The sequence below is a fragment of the Lepeophtheirus salmonis genome, chromosome 13 (assembly GCF_016086655.4).
Source record: "Lepeophtheirus salmonis chromosome 13, UVic_Lsal_1.4, whole genome shotgun sequence".
Lineage (NCBI taxonomy): Eukaryota > Metazoa > Arthropoda > Copepoda > Siphonostomatoida > Caligidae > Lepeophtheirus > Lepeophtheirus salmonis.
In genome coordinates this window covers 33,724,106-33,745,123 of record NC_052143.2, presented here as the reverse complement: position 1 = coordinate 33,745,123, position 21,018 = coordinate 33,724,106, and positions in this window count along the sequence as shown.

Here is a 21,018-nt window from a genome sequence, read left to right as displayed (position 1 = left end):
GATTGTACAGGTGAAGTGGTAAAAAATGCTATTTAAAGACCGTATGGCCGTCATGGCCTTGAACATAAAAAAAAATGTTACCTGAAACATTTCTGTAGCTATAAAAGGCTACATAAAAAATTTCAGGAAAATCCTTTTTTGGTTTGGCCGTGATTGAAGGACAGACATACACACACACACATTTAATATATAGATATTTTCCCTGCACTTTAGCTATTTTAAATGAAGAAGGTCCTTTTCTTTATAGCAGTAATTCATTTTCTCCCTCCAAAATCATAGATCAGTTGTACCATATGTTTGCACCCAACTTTTCCTCGCCCTCTTACAAAAAAAAACCCATCTCACTCTATAATAAATATCCCGTCCGTATTCAAAAATAAAAGAAACAAAAAAATTTACGTTGTCACCATGACAATTTGAATAATTTTTGGAAGGACAGCAGCGTAGCTGTCATGATGTTTTATTATAACAGCTGCAAGCATGTGTGAGAGGAAGGAAAAAAAAACAACAACACAAATCTCCCTCCAGGACATATAAGTTGGAGTTACTCTCATGTCAATCCTCAATTCTACTCCGAGTACAACAAGGAAACCCACTTAGAACTCTCGACCAAACCCTCATTATTACTCTTTGTCTTCCATGAACCCCATGCCCCTCGTGATTCATTTACCTTTATAAAAAAAAAAAAATCATGTTCAGATTATCAACAATGAAATTAGGGAATTTTTGCTTCAGATTCAAATTAAAGAACTATTTCCTTAAATTTTAAGAAAATGCTACATGAGACAAATATGTTGAAGAAGTCTTGAATAGAGGAACTGGATAAAGAAAAAAGTTAGAAATTCTAAATTAAACTTCTTAAAATCTTTTAAATTGTCAAGGCTATTTCGGTTTCTCTATAACATACACGTAAATACCTACAACCATATTCATGCTTATATTAAATTTCAAGTCACTCATTTCGCAGTAACAGTTGATTTTCTAGCCAACTTATAAACTACTATAGTCCTCACCTTCTTTTTACATCTTTTGTGATACAAAATGGGTTCATTCTTATTTCAGTTTTGTATTAGAATAATACACTTTTACACTCAAATTAAAAAAAAAAAAACAATACTATAATTGTATTTAACCAGGGTTTATCATTTTGCGGGAAATTGTCTTTCAATGAAATCCCGGGAAACAAGTTTCTAAATTTTTAGGATATCGGGGAATTTCGATAGGATATATTAAATAATAAGTGATAAATAAATATAAATTTTAATTAAGGATCAATTTATTTATGAAAGATCCAAAATTAATCTGCATATATTTCCTTCATTAAAAGGTAAATAATTTTTTATTAAATATTCTTTGGTAGATGCTTCATGGGGCATCATTTTTTGTGGATAAAGCTAGCACATCCTTTGCACTGGAGCATATATTGTTATCACTTCTTCTACATATGTACTCAACTTTTCATTTAATAAATGAAATCACTAAGATTCCTGACAAAATAAGATGCTCAGATACCGAGAGATAAACACTAATGGAAACGTTGTCTTCAGGAAATTCAGAGAGGAGTCATTCCAAGACAAAAATTACTAAATTTTCAAAAAAACGTAGCAACACATTTTAGAATTATTAGGTTTGAAAATGATAAATATTCGATATCAATTTGCTAATGAGTTCCAGAGATATGGCAGTCTAAAGTAAAAATTAAATATATTTGTCTAAAAAAAGCGCTGAAAATGTGACTCAACATCAATAACTCGCTCAATTTTTATCCAATTATTCGCAATATTTTTGTGTATACTAATTCAAGCATAAATATTCAAAAAAAAAAAAAAAATATATATATAATCATGTTAAATGAAAGGTTTTAGAAATATATGGCACCTTGAAAAAACTATTTTTAGGGGCGATTTTAAGGCTGTTGTAGAGCAGGATAAAAAAAAAGTATTTTTTCGTACACTCCACATATTCACCTACACCATGGTTCAAAAATCAGCTTGATAATTCAACAAGTTGAATACGTTTTGTAGTGGAGTGAACCAGAACTAAGAATATAATTAAAAAATACTTTGAATAGACAAAATATAATTTAAATTCCTAATACCATTAAACTCTACCTATTCAAGAACAAAGTGATCTCTACTCTTTTTCTCCTTTATGCATAATAGTCTATAACAAGCTATACACTAACCTGTGTACACATAGTGTGTCAATCCACTGTCTTTTTCACATATTAATTTTGGTTGTTTGTAATCTTGACCATAAATAAATTGCTTGAAATCTCTGACTCATAATATTGCTTCGTCTTTTAGTTCAACAAAAAAAAAAGGAAGGAAAGAGAAGATAAGAACTGTTTTAACTTTTTCACCCCCCCCCCATTTTTTCTTATCTAACTTCAACATATTACAAAACGACACTTCATAATTAATTCTCGTTTGAATGACTCTCAGGAAGTGTACATATGCATAAACAAATGCCTGCCTTTTTCAAGTCTTCTTCGGATCTAAGTGGTGGGTAAATACTAAATACGTTCCTATTATTATTCACTCTTCTACAAATTAAGAATAATATATGTATATCTATATACCGGGTGAGTAAGCTATCTGTGTTGCAAAAATGATTTTTTTTTTTTCAAATGCAATTTTCTCTCTAACCCGTTACCAGATTAAAACAATAAAACCAAATTCGCTAAGCTTGATGAATTCTAATTTATTTTATTAAAAAAAATGACCACCAGTCTCAATCATAGTCTCTCTACGAGGCCCAAAGTGTGAACAGGCTTTCGCCACTTGGTCCTTTGGAAAGTCCTGGAACTCATTCTTGATCCAACATATAAGTTCGTCTTTGGTGTGGTTGGAGTTTCGGTTGGTTTGTCATTCGTTCAGGCTCCACATAAAAAAAAATCCAACAGATCCGGATCCACCGAGTTTGAACGCCAAAAGTCTGGTGAGATGAAGTTGTATTGGAGGCATTTCAGACTTCTTTTCGAGGTGTGGTAGGGAGCAGAGTCCGGCCACCACATGTAAGGCCTCCCATTGGCAATCATGTTGATACACGGCTTCACCTTGGTCTCTAGCATGCCCAGCTAGGTATCAGTGTTGATCCAGAGGCTTTGGGAGAATTCAAGGATCTGGACACTGTCACTTCTACCTTTGACCACAACCCGGATTGCTGTTACCTCAAAATCACCTATAGAGACCTCAAATTTCCTCCTAAGCTTGCGAAGGAACGTCCCCTTGAGTTTCAGAGTTCAATTAATTGCTATGTTTTCGTTACAAGCGCCAATTTCAAGGAGGGTCCGTGCCTTTTCCAAATATTTGGGACGACCAATTTGTCAATTGATTACAATTTTTTCAACTGGTGGAGATTTGAACAAACAGAGTGGTGGCAGAGACAGCTTATACACCCTGTATATATATATACAAGGAAATAGGCGCACAAGGAATACGGAATAATTAAGGTTCATTATGTCAATTAGAAGAAAAGTACATTTATACATATGTATATATAAGAAAAAAAGGCAACATTCATAGGGTATTCTAACAGCTATTAATGACAGGACAATGACAGTAATTTTACGCCACTATATTTTAGAATAATTGAATAATATATGTACAAACGTATATAAACATATAACATGTGTATTTAACAATGTACAGAGCTACGTAATTAAAGCCTCTCAATGCTTTATATTTTACAATCTCAAAAACAAAAATTTGACACAAAAAGACGCATGAAAAGTATATAACTCCATTTCTACTGTGTGTTTAAAAAAAAGAAAAAAGCTAAACTTATATACTGTCGCCCCCTCTGAACTTGCAAATGCCTACATTCCAAGGCAGCTGGTACAAAGTGTAGCAACTGTGGAGGAATAAAGAGAAGGACTCAGGCACAAGCCCCATCGATTGTCAAATACATTCAAGTGCAGATGGAATTAGTTAAAGAAACTTGTGGAAGAGTAACGAAAAGGACTCAGGGGCAACTCTCCTTCCACTGTGAAATCAGGGGCGTCTGCAGGAGATGGGCTGGAGAGGACGTAGCCCCCCACCCCCAAATGAAGGAATTTTTGGTTTTTACTATAATATTTTTGTTGTTCAGGCAAGTTATACAGAGCAGAGCAAAACAAATTAATGGAAAAAACTAAACCTTGTTCAGTAAAAACAAACTTAGTGCCAAAAAAAAAAAAAAAAATCATAATAAAATCAAATTAAATTAATACGTACTAAAAATCCTTTAGATTTGGAGTTAAAAAAATTGCAATTAAATTCACAGCGCTTTTGATCTTGACCATCCGGAAATGTATTTTTTTTTTTGTACAGGATGTAGCTACATAATTTCCTTACTTTCATGGGTGGCAATCAGGCTGTAGAATACGTAACGGAGTGAACCATATCTAATTCTAGAGGGGATATTTCAAACTTTTCTTGCAAATACATTCGGTTGCTAACATGCGTTGGAGTAGTAAACAACGTGTATCTAGTGTGGAAAAGTGGTTTGACAGAATATTTAAGAAAATAAACTAATTGTATGTTAGCTCTTGAGGTGTTATGGGTGCAACTTATACAAATCTGTTCATTGCTTCATTGTCTAACTTACAAAAAACATTTTTTCAATTATTTTTCAGGATTGGAAATTTGATAAACTATTTGAACGCTAAAGAAACTTGACGGATAATTAAGTTACACAGCAAAAATTGATTTCATCAGATCTGTTGTCCTGCTAGAACTCTAAATTTACACGGTTTGTCAAAGGCATTATTAGAAGTACAAATCGTACTTTGTACATTCGTTTTACATTATAAAAGTTACAACTTGTATTCGACAAGCCAAAAAATTAACGGCTATTAAGTCAATAAATGATTTCATTTTACATTCGAATAGATAAAAACCAAGGTGTTATTTATCCCCAAATAAAAAAACCCTCTTAAAATAGTTGGACTTTTTGACATTTAAATTGTTTTTTTCTCAATATTAGCGAATCTTAGATGATATATATATGTGTGTCAACGGATATTTGAATCTACCATAAAATTTTGCAAGAAATAAATCTATTTTTATGTGTATTTCTGTTATATGTAACTACTTCCTTCTCAAATACTGTCTCTAATTTAAAAATTAGTATCAAAAACATTATACAAGAAAATTTCTTAGAATCTGACCTGTTGCAAATCAAGGATCAAGTACAGCATACTGTGTGAATAGGAAATTTTTTACTGACTTGATTTATTTACGAAATAAATTTTTTAATATATTGTCAAAATATGATATGAATAACGTATTATTTTCATACAAAAAAGGATTGATATAAACAAAAAGTGAGTGAGGGAATTGTACAAATTTATAGGTCAATCAAGGGAGGAGAGTTGACATTTGTATATTTTATATTATTTGTAAAAAGACGATTCAGATTCTACATATGTTTATATTTATTCCCACTACCTAATCCTACATTCTTTCATATTGTTGTCGTTAAGATAATGGGGCAACAAATATGTTTTAGGGATAAATTTGTGTTGTCAGTCAGTTTATGTTTTGCTTTAAGGAAACGAAAATGTCAAAACGAACGTTGCTTTTAGTAAAAAAAAAAAAAAAACATAAATAAAAAGGAATAAATCTTTTCATTAACTTAGTATTATTTTTTTTTTATTTCGGACATTTTGAAGTAAAATGGTATTTGGCAAAGGGAAGTAATACGTTCTCTTTGCAAAACACAACCCATCAGTGACTTTTTTTTAGCAAAGGTATAACTTTGTCACATTAAGAGAATTGTCGATAGGTGTATCAAAAATAGATACAGTCAAATGAAAGTTGAATGTCACGTTTGAAATGCCTCCAAAGTCTTCTAAACATTTAAGCATATGGGCATATTTGTTTGAACTTTTGAATCTAACTCTCAGTCTTCTAATCCCATATAATATTCAGTATACTATTTAATAGGTCCCTGATTAACTATAGGTCGAGTTTGGGGTGAAAATCCCTTTTCATACAGGCTCCTCCGTCTCAAATGCAACACCTTTTGAAAATTACAAAAATTGAATATATTGCAAAAAATATCATCAAACGCTTCATTTACATTCTCAATCAATATAGCCACCTTCTGCCTTTATGACCAGTTAAAGCTTGATACGGGACTTTGTACAGCATTTATTTACAAAGCTCGGCTCTAGATTAGCTCAAGCAGTGATGAAGGTGTTCTTCAGTTGTTGTATATTGGACTCCCGAAAGCATCCCGTTGAGGTGCCTTAAAATACCATGGGGGAACAGTCCGGGCATTGGGGAGGCCAGGAGGCTTGCTTTTCAAACTAAATGAGGAGGATTTTGTCACCGGGTCACACGCCTTACTCGATCCAAATCCTTCAAATCCTGAAGATAAGTTATCTTATTGTCTTTAAGGTGTACATTCTGCTACGCCGAGCAGTGCATGGCTGTCTGGCTACTGTCATATTGCCAAGCAAAGCCATTGACGATCACTTTGCCTCTGTCTCAACCAATGCTTTTGGCTTTGATTTGGACCATGTGGAAGCTTTCCAAAGTTGTGCATGGTGGTTTGGCTGCTGTCAAATTCACGAGCAATGTCATAGGAAGGCCACCTACACTATCTTCCTTCAATGGGGGCCTTTAACTGTTTCAAAAAATTATTTTAGCCTCTTTGGCTATGATCTGGACATTGTGGAAGCTTTTGATGTGCCTCACACGATCGTCCAGTACACAGTAGAGCAGTTACAGACCAGTAGTTTAGAGAACTCTGATTATGATTTTCAACGCGTAGATTGCAGCTCTGCGTTGCTTGAGGTTTGGTCATCTTGGTTGACTTTGATATTTTTTGTTTTGTTTCTTTGTTGTTTACAATAAGTTATTAGGGTTAAACATCGAAATATAACAAGTAGGACAAAGCACGCCATTTACAAAAGTGTTTATTTTTAGATGGAGGAGCCTGTGTTTGGAGGAACAAGGTTTGAATCCGTTTGTTATTAATTATATGCCACATGATTGACCAACCATTGGTAGACTTTACGATTAGTATTTAGCTTAAGAAATCTTGCAAAAAGAATAGTTTAGGGATCAACATTAATACATATTCTAAAATGAGGCACCACATATCGTTTATTCAAAAGGAGAGGATCAATAAATGTAATTTAAAAATATATATATTGTTGTTGGTAATTTAAATTCTCATAAGGGGAATGGTCATAACCCCTATGTTCCACAACACCTGAACACGAAGATATCTGTAATGTATATCTCAACTTCCCTCCCAAAACGAAAAAATTAAGACGATTTCATTCGAGTTCAACAAATACATGTTAATAATACTAATAAGAGGGATGAGGTGACAAGTCGACAACTGGCAAAAAATAATAAAACTACATTAAACATTTTTATATTTGTGGGATTACGTCGTAATAAAAGATATTCCTGCAATTTAAAGTGTTTATTAATTTGATCATTAATGAAAAATATTCAGTCTAAGGAATCCCTTGTGAAGAATTGATATCTTAACTTTTATTTACAAAACCAACGTTTTAACAAAATTGGTATCTTAATATATATTTATTCATTCTCAACAGGAACTGATTTATTTTTTTCAATGTTTGTTTCCTGTTTTGACTGTAAATTTTTTTGCATAGAATTGACTTATAGTTTCTTGTATTAAGGATAAAATTCCCTTGTTTATTCTTTCCTCAAGTCAAAATGAGTTTAAATGTATTTTTTAGTCCTTGATGTTGACATTTCATTATTTTTAAATGTTATTTAAGAATATTATTAATCGATTACGACCTTATGCTTATTAACCATTAATTATTTATTAGATTGATGAGTCTATACTAGAACCTTGAAGATGAGAAAAGGTAATTTCAAGTGTAATGAGTATTATAAAATATAATTGTTTTACTACTTAACTATAAATAAAATAATCCAGCTGTATATTTGAACTTTTTTAATTAAAAAAATAAAGTATTACTCTTTTCCGCTTAGCAAAATTAGTCGAACGTACATGAAATTTAGTTATTCAATAACAACCGGAATGATTTCTTTTACCTATAATCATCATCTAAAACATTGCTAACTTTTGTTACTTTCGTAGTATTTTCAACAATTTTTTTGTGTATTGAAATTTTGAGATCGATTGGTTCATTAGTTATAGATAGGGGTATCAATTTAGCAAATTTAAATATGAATTCTTTAAAAAAGTGATGTAATAAAAACAACGCTTTTACTTTGACATCAAAAACTCACTCTAAATAACAATTTGATTTTTTTGCACAAGATACAGGGTCGTTCAGGTAAAACTGGACTACCTTTAACTGCATTCTGATCAATAAGGGAAGCAAGTAGAGGTTTGAAATTATATTTACAAGTTCTCATAATGGAAAAGGAAAAAAAAAACATTCAATGTGTACGACATCTTCGCCAATCATTCACTCGATTCGAGGCCTAAAAGATTTGCAGGCACTGACAACGTCTGCAGTGATGACTTTGTCCCAGTACTTGATGAATGAGGCCTTGAAGGAATCATGCTGTTGTGTGATTTGGCAGATATTTTCTTCTTTAACTCCCCTAAAATAATTAATTTATGGGATCAATATCGGGGAGTTAGAAGGCCACATCTGGGGTGCCAAAATGGCACCTTCTCTTCTTTCAATAAGTTTTGTGTCATGCAGGCCCTGTGAGAGGGGACTGAATCTTGTTGAAAGTATAACTTGTCAGACAGAAGTTCACAGTCCCTGTCGGTACCCCCCTCTTTGGTCTCAAAGAAGATGGGAGGTATGCCACTGCTTTTTTTCCCAATGACCCCAAGGGGCATGATGCTGGCCAGAAAACTTAGTTCTAAATACGTGGGGACATTAGCTCTCTCTGTGGTCACCCATCTATCGTTTTGGATGTTGTGGGGTCTGTCAACTGTCCATTGTTCCTCATCCGAATAAAATATCATGGGACTTCTCATCGTTCAGCAATTTTATTCCATGGGCAGCTTGGGTGGCCATCATTCTGTCTGTAAGGATATGTCTTTTATAGAGGTGGTATGAATTCATCCTCATGCCCGTCGTTATAGCCCTGGAGACTTTTGCACGGCTTACTTTGTGCTTTTGGCAAGAACGTTAATCTGAGTCCCAGGAGATGCCTTCACGCACGGTTTCAGGCCTACAAGGAATCTGGATCACTTTTTACCACTCCAGGACTTGAAGGTTTTTCTCCATCTAGCGATTGTATACATCGTAGACTGTACTCTTTGGATACCCCAGCATCTTCTTGATGCACGCTGGGCTATGTCCCACAAGACTCAATTCGATGATGGTGTTCCTCCGGGGGTTTTCCCACATAAATTTTGAATTAAAAGTTGCACAGTTAATTTAAAGCTTACGCTCATCCTCCCACTTCAAAATTGAAATAACAAAGTTAAATTATTTCCTTATTGTTCCGGTTATAGTTAAAGATGATGCAGTTCTACCTGAACGACTCTGTGTAGAGTGATAAAAATCGGTTATATTTTTTAGCTCATTCGTTTTCCTTTTGAAGTTGGTAAACTGAAGAGTGAATTTTCTTTTCCCAAGCTTTTATCTTTAATACTAAACTGCTGATTTGGGGGCTTCCTTTCCTACTATATCCAATTATATTCTAAACATTATTGAACATTCGTGGGTACTCATAAAAGACTTTGATGATTTGTTTCGGAGTTATGATTGTAAGTCCTTGTTTGACTCAAAGTAGAATTGAGGATCAACATCGGAGTAATTCTTGACATTGTACACGTTTAATTCCTTCTCCCTCTCGTCACAGGTGATTGTAGCTGATCTTACTAAAGATGCCTTAAATACACAACATTTTCATCACTATACATCAGGTAGGTATCTAACTCACATAGAGGGTACATTAAAAATTCTTCTCATTCAGTGTCATTTTTTTTTGCTCAAATTCAAATTACATTTATGTATTTTAAACTTGAAAGATTTTGTATTTTTTGAAATTTTGAATCTAATTTGAAAAAAACAAAAAACAGCCTACTTCACTATTGAAAAATATAGTGTAAAATTCGTTACTAATTACTGCTAATTTAAGCAATGCACGTTTAAAGAAATATGATTTACAATTAAAAAATTTGTTATTCCATCAAATTAAAAAACCAAAAAACATTAATCAATTATATTTAGTAATTACAAAGTTGTTTGATTCTTTAAGTATGGTTATAATATTTATTTATTAAATATACAACAGCGCCACCTAAATCAAACATTTATAGAGTCGAGAAAAGAATCGATTATTGCTTACCGAAAAGTGACAATTTCACCGACATTTTCTTACGGACTTGTTTATTTTGATATCATTAAAAACTCAAAAGGAAATCCATATTGTAAATATAATAAATGACATCCAATTGAATTTTTTTTACTCCAAGTAACATAACTGCATCAGAAAAAAGAAATTTTTTATATAAATATCTTGAAATTACCAAAAAAAAAAAAAAAAAATTAACAGCATTTTGAAAATAAATATATCCTACACTTTTTATTGATATATATTGAATTAAATTCAAAGATATGCACCTTCTAAGTTGGAAAAGCTTCATAAATTTTTTTGATGGTAGAATCTAAAGTATTTCTCATGTTTATAACATAATAGTATATTAAATATAAAAATAGTGTGCCAAATCCTATGAATAAAATATTAAAAATGTTACGTCTTTGGTTATAGAAATAAAGCTTTTATTTGGCCTTGAAAATATAGGAATAACTGTTATATTTTTTTAAATTGTTGTATGTTTTGGCGTGGAATGATCCATATATATATTTTCATGATGTTTACTAACGGATAATTATTTGCAATATTAGATCGTACCTATGGTGGACATTCCGGGAACATGTTCCTTGTTTCAAATAGAAAATCTGCCATCATAAAATTTTGAGACAAATCAAATAATAGACAGACTGCAAAACTTGGTTTACTGGAGTCATTATTTATAACTGTATTGTTTATTGTGCATCCGAAATGGGAGCCTACTTGTACATCTCTATATCAGATCTCTAGGACTGATTAAAAAAGAATAAATAAAGTTGAGTGACGTCATCAAGGACCAAACTTTATCCGTTTTAGAACTGATATGCAGGACTGAAATTGAACGGACTGCCACTGAACTGGACGGAAATGCAGCCTTCAGTCCTTAATAAGGATCAACACAAAACTAATTGGAAGTCATATTTTTTTTATTGCAATTACTTTAGAAATTCCCCAAAAAAGGGGGTATAGAGGAATACCCCCCTCCTATATATCCACAACATCAACTATTCTTATTATTTTTTTATAAGCTGTTGGTATCTCCATAATTATCTTTTATTAGTATCCCAAATTTGATCAGTAAAACTTGAAGTTCTATGTTCTATTATTGTGTTTAAGTCTGTCTAATACGAGAGAAAGACAAGACCATGACGATACCAATACTTTGAGGGACCAATATTAAGTCGAGACCTAGTGAATAAGTTTGTTATTTTTCGTTAGGGAATGAAAGTTTATTATATTTTCTTTTGTCTTGATCCTGACACCAAGACTAAAGGTCGAAACTGGAAACTGAACAAACATTTTCAAAAATTAGTCGTGTGAATCACTCTTGAGCACTGAATATCACTATTATTAGATAAAAAACAACCCAAAAGCTGTAATGAATGATATCATTGACGAACTATTAACTGATTTCGGCTCTTTTTTTCTATTTCCGAAAAGAAAAGTTGAGAGATACAATGAAGATCGCTACGAGACTCATACCACTGCGTTACTTCGCTAACACAAAAATATACAGTGTATAAACGTTGGTTGGTTAAGTTAGATAGAGCTTTTGTTAAGCTGTGAACAATTCCCAACAACTATTGAGTAATAATTCCACATCTGGGAAGAATGGCATAGATACCAACTGATTTTGGCCTTTTTCTGTATCTTTTAAGATGAAATGTTGCGTGATACAACAAAGGTTATAAAGTATTTGACATCATTCGTACTATATCAGTCAAGGAAACGAATCATGCATTCCCCATTTGTCTACTTCTTGACAACCCATTTCTTCATTTCAACTATATAATATATATACATTATCAATACAGAATGTTAAGATAAATATTCTATCTTGTGAACTATATATGACATTGACATACATTTTTGAATAAGTCATACTGATAACTTTGGAGTAGTGATGTGTTACTTTTATCAAATGTTTTTGAAGACATACAACGAGTCATAATATGTATACTAGGCGCAGCCAAATTTTTTTTAAATATGCAAAAGTATAATCGACAAACTAGGTGAATATTAAATAAACAAAGTCTTGAGATCCAACTTTTTTCTAATTAGGAAAAAATGGCTTTTAAACTTAGTAATTGGTAAACTGTTTACAATATTACGAAGAAGGATGCCATGAAAAAAAATCGTCGAAGTGGTAGAATGGCTAGCTGTTTGGTTCCCTACTGGCTATCGACTAAATTCGACTGACTAGGTGGTGGTAACCAATTTGCCAAATTGGTTCTTTTGAAGAGTTGTACAATAGTCCACGCATCCAGTAAAACTTAAGCCTTCCTCACGTTAAACATTGACTCGTGAAGGAAGAAGATGTGACCCATGTAAAGTTTTGATGCTAACCCCTTGTATTAGGCTGCATATGGAGGTCAAAGTATCTCGTATTGGGCAATGTTAATATCAATGATCACTAAAACTCTGTCGGCAAGTACAGAAATAAAGATCTTAGCCACAAATTTTAAGCAATGATGGTAACGTCGTCCTCCTGCAGGAGGGTTCATTTGTCCACCCATCAAGCAAGACTCAAGACTTTCTCAGGGTAAATATTGATTTGCGAGAGAAGGATATTCAAATTACTTGCAATGGAAGGGAACCATAGTGTAATGAATACATAAACACGATTAGTCATTTTTGATGGCAGTTTGAAATTGTGAGGCAGATGTCAGTTTGAATATAAAGCCTAGGAAGAAATATTCAGCTGCTATAAAAAAGAGAGTGGGTAGGGATGTTCTGTGTTTAAAGAACAAGTTTAAACCCTACCCTAGTTTTTCTTTTAATCAGCTGAGTTAATTGAATTGATTAAATGATGGGTCAAAATAAAATTTCAAATATATATCAATGAACTCCTTAATAACATGATTTATTTGTTAAATTGTGGTCGTTTTATTTTTTTTCAACTCTGCCCTGTCTCCGTATCTTCGAAGCAACGCCCCTCTTTGATAAGAGAGGAAATTGTGATACAACTTTTCTCTCAACTTTTCGTCTCTGAATATTTCTTTCTCTGTGGAAGGAATATTAAATAAATAATAAATTCATAGCTATCAATTGTCGAAGAAAGTTTCCTTTGTCAGGAGTACAATTATTTCTTCTCCGCACCCAATATTAGAATTACATTTGGTGAGCAGTGCTACTATTCAAACATTGCGTCATATTTATTAAAAAGAAAATACTTAAAAAAAAAAAGATATCATTTGCAAATACAAACTTATAGAAGACAATTTTTGGTAAATTGCCATTTCCTGATTTATTTATTTCATTTAAGCCATAAATGAACTTCCTTCACTTTTAAATAATAATTTTATATACCTACATAAGTATATTAATATACAATTTACTAACGTTGGCAGGAACCTCTACTTGACTAAATATTTATATGCATATGATAGGAAATACTACTTTTTGATAGGATAATATAAAAATTTACTCATAGATAAATAAATACATTCCAACAAGGATATTATTTACATAATTTATTATTCGTATTGATGATCAGATTTGAATAGGTATGAGAACTTAAATTATCTTTTAATAAATCAAGTAATAATATAACAAGAAGGATTGATTTTGGGAGTTTTTAATAAACTTGCAAAATAAAGACAACCTTCAGATAACATTTTGAAATATATAAAGGCTGAGGACTTAAAAATTTTAAAAGCTGTTTTCATTTCCATATATTTTTAATTTGTGCCATTTTTATGGCAAACTTTTGAGACAAAAGTTGGTAACTCAACTTAGGTACTTAAAAATTTAAGGTATAGTTAAGATTTTTTATTTTATTTAATATACTTAAATAGACCCCGATATTACCTTTATCAAATAAAATCTTTAAATTTCTCCTTTTTTATTCTGGACAATCAATTTTGGGTATTTAAAAATAAATTTGTGGCTCCTCCAGAGGATTAATGACGTCGAAGAATCTAAATCAATTTTGATATTGTCCATTTTGCCAAAACATGTAACAATTAATACCCTTTTTTTAGTAATATTAGGTTGGGGAATAAGTAATTTCGCATTTCCAGCCCCTTTTTTTAAACTAAGTATATCTTTTTCATTATTGGTCACATGGGATCATAAATGTGTGAATGTATACTATAAACAATTTTAAGTTATTTTTTCGCTTGGTCGGTCAAGTCGTGAATTATCGTGCGTCGAGTAGAGAGTGCTCAAAGGAAGAATAAGTTCACCATATTTTATATTTTTGCTACCTGAAAGGGGAAAACACGTCGAACGGGACAAAGAAAATTTGTGATTTATACAGGATCGATATTCTTTCAGTTCGTGATACACATCAGTGGTTCGAGCTATCCCCCCTTCACCGCTCAATTATGCCCCCTACTTTGAACAAATTAACCGCATGAAGCTGGCAGTCGAATAAAAAAGCCCAGCATTGGTCAATAAGGAACAACAAGACATTATCAAGACAACGATCATGACCTACAGAATGCTCGAAAGTTCGGATGAGAAGTTCTTATGCTTCCACTCAACAGTTTTGACCTTGTACCAAGTGTCTATCACCTGTTCCTGTCTAAGGCCAACGTGCTTGGGGGTACAAATTTGGCCTCGGTAGAGAAAATGGTGAAAATTGTTTGTCAAAATTTTTTTGCCAATAGAAACAAGGGCTTCTACGTGAAGGGAATTATATAGAGTTGGATTCTAGTTGGCAAAAAGTTATCAAACAGAACAGTGCATATTGGAGTTAAGTCGGATGGATTGTAACACTTCTTATAAAGTATTGAAATAAAGTGAAAAATATGAAATTAGTCTTTTCCCAACCTATTATAAAGGAAAATTACCATCAATTGAAAGTCAAATGAGACCAACCAATAGGACGTAAGCCTTATTACAACAAAAATTCCATTGCTCACTTGCCATATTATATAAATGACCTTAAATGCATTAAAAATATCTTATTAGATCGTTATTTAATCTTATTTCTGTGTTGTAGATACAAATTAACTACTAAATGCTACTTATAATGGAAAAAATAAGATATTTTTATTTAAATATTCTACTTTTCTCGTCTTTAATCGATCCAAAAAAAAGAAACAAAATCTAAAATCTAGCCATGTTTTGGGATTTGAAGTACATATTACTTTGATTGATTCAAATATCACTGTTTATGAATAATACATCAAGTAAATGGTAATTGGTTGATAAAAATTGACGAAATTTGTGCAAGAATACAAATGTAATTCAACGTCAAGTTTGAGAAAAAGTTATTCTAGCTTACTTTTATATTGACGGGAGACATATATTAACAACGGAATTTTTATGACTTTATAGAAAATATATATGCAAAAACGAATTAACCAACTTTTGTTAAATACATTTACTCATTCAAAAATAAATTCCATTCTTATTAAAAATCTCTAGTTGGGTCAATTAAATTTTTGACCTTTGTTTTTATCTTTTAAATTAAATGTATAATGATTATTTCATAGAAATTTTAAAAATAAATCGATTTGTTTAATTTTCTTTCCAGATGCTAGTTTTATGTTATAGTATCTCATAAAATGACTTTTATAATATTTTCTTGATTCACCTAGAAAAGTTTGATTCTTTTATTATGTATGAAAATAATAATTACATACGCTCTAGGAGTTGTAGTTGAAAAACTCAAGATTTATTGCCAATTTCATGCAGCGACTAAAAAAGTAATCAATGGTATGAAATTATCGTTTTTAGGATAGAAAAAAAAAAAAATGAACTAGATAAATATTTTATCACTAAAATTGTTAAAATGTTCGTAAAAGTAACTTTTAGCTATTCAATCTCTAAATATTTAAAAAAAAAAGAAAAAAAAAGACAAAGGACAGCTGGGTGCATTTTAGGATTTCCATTACAAGATTTTTATCCATGGAAACCAAATTTTCGAGACGGATAAGAAAAGTCAAAATGAGCATGGTTTCATATACTCCTTTCTACATCATACACAAGGCTCTCAAGGTACAACGGTTTATGAGGAAATCAAGAAAAACCATAGTCATTAAACTTCGGTCCTGTTAGTCTCCAAACGTCTCCAGGCCAGTATAACTCAGACATGAAGAAATCAGGATGGACATCCGCCTTGGGAAACCCGTTCACCAATTTAAACAACAAATGTTTGAGATATCGTCTTGCAACGTTTACAATCTTATCAGCCAAATTTAAAGAAAATGAGGCTGATAAGTTATGCTCATTCGACAAGGAGCATATCAAATCCTCCTCCAATTTGTTCTATGAATGTAGCAGAGTTGAACCTTTGATGAAAATTGTGGGGACAAAAATAGAGACAGAATACAGAATATCATTGCAGAAGGAAGATTGTTCCTCACAACTATGGTCTATCTAAAAACAGACTCATCAGGGACGGCCCAAGGATTTTTTGAAGGTTGTTGGGCTTTTTTCCCCAATTTTGACGATAATTTTAAATATAAAGTTTAACATAAATTCTTAAGAATAGACTAAATTTATACAAATTACAATAAGTAAAAACAAATTATTAATTTTTTTTCTCTCGAAAGTTATTACATAAAATTTCTAGACGAGAATAAATTTATATATTGTGATAACCATAATTATTTTTGAGAAAGTGGAGGGAGTGGATAATGGCTCCTTGACCCCTATCTTTCCGATGCCACTGCTGGTTTGGAACGTCAATTGTCTACATTGACAAATTTATATTTGGATTTGAGCCTTGTAATTTATGTTGGACTACCAATCAAAGTACATAAACTATTCGAAACAAAACAAAAAAAGACTTACAAATAAGAGATTTGATTCAAAAATATGTTTGCTATAAAAACATGAAATCCTATTTTGCTCAATAATATAATATACTTGATACAACAACAAAGTCTTATGTGTATGTATGTACCTTGGTAGTGCTGTCTTGAAAATAAAGATAAAGAATAGAGACCTTTATAATCCAAGCTGTCCTTGACTTTTACATTCTTTTTTCTTTTTTGCCATGTATAGTAAAATTTTTGCTATGATTGCCGGTATATTTACTCCAACATATACTTAAAGTAAAACTCATAATTTATAATTATATGTATCCATTGTAATATTATTTTAATTATTGTAACTAAAACCAAATTTTGAAATGAGGAGACGGCAAATTGTAAGTACGAACATAGTATATATCATGGGTTTAATCACGGATATATTTTAGTACATCATTAAAATATAAAATAAATATTAAAATGGATAAAAATATTTTTTAATAAAGTAGCTCATACATAATAAAGTTGTTCCTCAAAATAACTAAACAGAAATACAATACATGGCAAATTAAAAGAAGGAATCCAACTACAAATATAAATTTAAGTTTGAATTTAAATATACACGTGTGGGGAAGCCAAAGGGAAAAATCCCTTTAATTACTTGTAACTTTAGAATTTTTATTTTAACACATCTTTTTTATGGTCCCACGTGTTAAGTAGTTCAAAATTGACATGTTTGATCCCTGCACCTAAGATCAAGATGGAGTATTAGAGGGCAGCAAGTTTCAGAACTTCTCGATAGACAACTCTTAACTTGAGATATTTGCCATGTCATTCCATGCTCCAGGAATTTGTAGATACTGTTAAGAAGCTTAAGAAGGGTGGGGAAGACTTAAACAGGAAGCCTGGGAGTGGTAGGCACTACAAAACATACATTGATGAGTTCCTGAGCAGTGTATCAGCGAAAATCGAGGTCAAGCCCAAAAAAACAGGAGTATCTGCAGAATAATGTATTTATAATTTATATGTATTTTTTTGGAAGGGTGCTTGGTTCTAGAATTTTTTTTGGAAAAAATCAAAACTTTTTGAATTTTTTTCAAAAATAAATAGCTATTTACAAAGAATTAAATTTCTATTAAAAAAAATTTCAAAAATGAAATTTACAACCCTAAATTTTATTTCAAAATAATTTCGAAAATCTATAGCTATTCACATAAAATTAAATTTTATGGAAAGAAATTCCAACAATGAAATTTCAAATATTCAAAAAATTCAAAAATAGACAGTGATTTACAAAAAAAAAAAAAAAACCTCAAATATTAAATTTTTTCCTCTGCTGCATAATTTGTCGGAATGACCTTTTTTATATGAAAAGATTTCTTTCAAAAAAAACAAGTCCCTTATTTTGTATAATTTTTTTTTCATTCTGACCAAAAAAAAATTAATTCCTTATTTTTTTTTTTTGGGGGGGGCAGGGGGTTACATCCCCTCCAGCCAACCCCTTGCGGACGCCCCTGGAGAATCATGCAAAACATTGCTATGGAGCTCCAAGTTGTTCATAAGACAATCCGAACGACTGTAAAGGATCTTAAGAGTGTTTCAGCCGTCAGCTCCATCATACCGAACATTGGTCCAAAATAGGTTCAATAAAAACTTGTTGGGTTTCTAAAAATGTGGCCTCCTTCATCAACTGAACTATTGCCTTTCGACTATGGTTTGAGAAGTGAATTTTAGGTAAATGCAGTATTCTTGGATATCTTCCAGTGACCGTCATCATACATCAATCATATACAACTTAGATTATTTGAATGATACAGTTTTACTGACGTAATTCAAATGGTAAATTGAGATACTTTATTTTCTAATATTAGTAAAAAAAATGGCTTGTAGAAGGCTGTTTAAAATTTAGTATGTTTTCAAAGGACCAATAAGACGGACAAGAGCGATTTTAAGTCCCATATTAAGGACAATACAACCGGTTATTCTTTATAAAACATAAGATTATACACTTTTATGTTTCATATGAATATATTTTTTTCGTGAAAAGATTAAAAACTAAGGCGTTATTCACCCTTTACAAAAAACATCAAAACGAAGATTTTTTGACATTAGCTTTACACATATATCTTAGATAAACCACTTTATCAAAATTAGTTTTTAATTGAACTAAAGATAAGCAGCTTATTTTAAAATGATATCCTGAGCTGCTTCATTATTAAAAAAAATTACTATCATACAAACTTTAATTTAGAAAACACCCTAACATTTTAATATGACATCTTTCGAACTCGAATAAGACTATTCAGGAATTTTAATCTTTTTTTTGCCCCTGCATATGGGCCTATGGGTACGTATTTTGAGAAAAACATGGGCATATCAGTGATATTTTATATTTGGATTATTTAATATTTATTATTACAAAACCACTATTCATCTTCATTAATAAATAACTGGGATGGAATGACTATTTCACATCTCTTATATATATATAATAAGTTCTATTTTGACCTGGGAGCGGTTCTTTATCCATTCTAAATCATTTTTTGATTCCCTCTTAAATTATATCAAGATTTACCCTTAGAATTCTTGTTGCACCTCTAGTGATGTGCTAATATTAGGTCCCATTTTATATTTGGTAATAATAGATAAAGCTTATTTTTACCAATCTTTTATTTAGTCTCCTGAGGCGATGTGCCTTTCATAAAGTAATGTTTAATCAACACATGAAATTCCTTTTCGTTCATTTCTTGAAAATCACTCCACTTCCTCGATTCAAACGAATGGTAAAGAAAAAGAAATGGACAGATCTACCTAAAAGTTGCTCTGTGTTTTTCCAAGGGATGCAACTAACTAAACATTATCTCGAAACCCAGCAGTAGTGCCATTTCTGGGACTTTGCACGGACTTTTCCAACTACCCTCCCTCGTATATCGTTTGGAGGACATAATTGCTACTAAATGTGGAAGCTAATAAATGTAAAAAAAAAACACAACTATTTTGAAGAAAGGTTGTGAAGTACAATAATGCTAATGCTATGGAACCTATAATTTAATTCTATTATTAATCATGCAACACGTATTAAAATAATATATGAACAATATATTTATAGGTACAATATACATATACCAATGCATCAACACTGATCAAGGTCATTGCAAGTAATTTGATCTCGATGGTATGTGTACATACTATGTTTGAAGTCTAGACTATAGAGGGGAAGGATCGGAGAACACGTATGACTATCCATATTTAAATAAATACATATTAAGAATGTATGTAGGTCATTCTTTGACGTCATCTGGTTTATTGTCATTTGTTTGTTTCTTATAAAAGTACTAATGTAAGAATATCCAATTAAAAGTATTTTAAATGCTCACGAATAATAACATGACTTTAATTAGCTTTTATGCTTGGAGTAGAACATAAATAATTATTAAGCCATATTTACCGACTATGTTTCATGCCAGTTAATGTATATCAATTATAACTTGTGTCCAAAAAATATGTCTATAATTATAACCAGTGTCGATACAATATATATTTTTGTCGAATATTTAACATTGTCTGAATAAGTATACACAATGGATGTATATAATGAACGTTAAGATACATTAATTAGAGGAGTGGTTCTCAAACTTGATACTTTCTGACTGTACTTACATTAGTACAGATACAAATGTATACAAAATAGGACTAATATCGTATAGTTAAGTTAAATATTGTGCGCAGACACTTTGCAAAATGCCATTTTGCCGGAAGGACACATTCCTCAATGACCACTTTGGTCCGGGAGATCGGATGGGAAGCTCTTATGTATCAGCCCTACAGTCCGTACCTGACAGGAAGTAACGACCACCTGTTCCTGTCTATGGTCAACTCACTTGGAGCTACAAATTTGAAAATTGTTTGTCTGAGTTTTTTGCTTTTTACGAGAAGGGCATGGTGAAGTTGGATTCACTTTAACAAGTTATCGAACAGAACAGGTCATATTTGGCTTAAATCGGATGATTGAAACACTTCTTTAAAAGCATAACATTGAAATA